We start from the raw sequence: 1966 nt of genomic DNA on the forward strand, positions 1-1966 counted from the left end.
TGCATCGTTCTTCTTAAAAACACAAGCACTGCAACATAATATGTATCCGTTGATTATCTCTGGCACTCTTCGTTCTAATGGTTTTGAACACCAATACACTCACACAACGGAGTACAGACCCATATTGGAACTTTTATTTCGAAAGTGAAGTGAGTCAATTTGTAGTCTGTAGTTGTACCGCTACTAACATGATTCTCCGCGAAAGACAATGTGGTAGAGCGGCAGGTCGATCAGCCTCAATTTCCTCTCAGTTATACTACCAGCAAAACAATCACGTATAATGTATTTACCTATCAGCTAGGCGCAGCGAACAACTGTGAATACAATCATTTTCTGTGGCTCTTCAAAGAGAGAGTCAACAGCCTTGCCTCAGTGGTAACACCGGTTCCCGTCAGATCACTGAAGTTAAGCGCTTTAGGGCTGGGCTTGCACTTGGATGGGTGACCGTCCGGTCTGCCGAGCGCTGTTGGCAAGCGGGGTGCACTCAGCCCTAGTGAGGTAAACTGAGGAGCTACTTGATTGAGAAGTAGCGGCTCCTGTCCCGAAAACTGACAACGGCCGGGAGAGCGGTGTGCTGACCACATGCCCCTCCGTATCCGCATCCAGTGACGCCCCTGCTCCGAGAGGATGACATGGCGGCCGGTCGGTGCCGTTGGGCCTTCCAAGGCCTGTTTGGACGGAGAGAGAGAGAGAGAGAGAGAGTTCAAAGAGAGAGGTTTCTGAGCAAATGGGATGTCGCATAATTTGTGGTTATTTTTATAAAGGTCATCATATTAGTAATGGTCACTGTGTTAGCATTTGGCGTATGAATACGACCGCCGTGCCGCCTCACGACAAGAAACACGAAAAGTAGCGCTGTCCGGTGAAGTAAAGTATGAATACGCTCGCCACCCCACGGCGAGAAAAACATATATCAACGCCGGCGTGATCGTGTAAAATATCCGAGTGCTATTCGGAAAGTAAGATCCGATCGTTGACGAAATGGAAACCACTCTGAAACTCAATTTTTTTATTTGAAACACTTAGCTACACCTTCCATCTACCTCTCTATGTAGTCACCGCTCCGATTTAGACATTTGTCGTAGCATTGTATCAAATTTCCAATACTCTCGTCATAGAAAGCAGCCGCCTGTGCTTACCGTCGATTCTCTACGCTGGTCTACAACTCGTTGTCCATGCCAAAATGTTGCTTTCATAGCCAGTGGTTCATGTGAGCGGAGGTGAAAATCAGGGACAGTCAGTTACGGGCTGTATTGTGGGATATCAAACACTTCCCATCGAAAACGTTGCAGCGTCTTCTTTGCCCCTGCAGAGTGCGGCCGAGTTATTCTCATGAAGAACGAAACACATGACAATTATGTTATGTGGGCAGCTGACAGAAGGCGAAATCTCTCACCATGTCCTCTTACTTGGCCAGAGACATTTTCTAGGTATATCTAGGCGCTCACTGTGTACTCAGAACTGAAGAGAGCGACGTGCCGCTATCAATGGCCATACTAGAGACCGCCCTGCACATGTGCGAAAATTTCATCGGATTTCCACATTTCGTGCCCAGTCGGACTTTACTTTCCTAGCAGAACTCGTCAGTACAATACCCATTATTAATCAGTTAATAATCTGGTCACACAAACAACACAACAACATTTTTTCAAGCAATTACAGTGTCACAACTTTGTGTCGCTGAGTGTGACAGTAATAAGAATCAGAGAAGAATTGACACGAAGTGTTTCGAATGGTGTCGATTTTTAACGATAAGTACTTTGGGGGCCGGCGGCCAATATACTGCAGTCTTACTACAGCTATTTTCTGTGGGGCTCGTAACACAGTAGTTTGTGCAGGTTACGAATTATTAGTAATAATATCGGTACATATGTGGCACGAAGTGCCTGATCACAATGTCAGTATTCACACTTAAGCAAAGAAATTTGACGACCACCGTCTTAGACAATTTACGCAGATCGGATGC

The 1966-nt window shown here is 46.0% G+C and overlaps 1 pseudogene; it reads left to right on the forward strand.

The window, feature by feature from the left end:
• The first annotated feature begins 354 nt into the window (after positions 1-354).
• On the forward strand, positions 355-472 carry LOC124556883 (annotated as a pseudogene).
• The last annotated feature ends 1494 nt before the right edge of the window (positions 473-1966 follow it).

The sequence above is a fragment of the Schistocerca americana genome, chromosome X, assembly GCF_021461395.2.
Source record: "Schistocerca americana isolate TAMUIC-IGC-003095 chromosome X, iqSchAmer2.1, whole genome shotgun sequence".
Classification (NCBI taxonomy): Eukaryota; Metazoa; Arthropoda; class Insecta; order Orthoptera; family Acrididae; genus Schistocerca; species Schistocerca americana.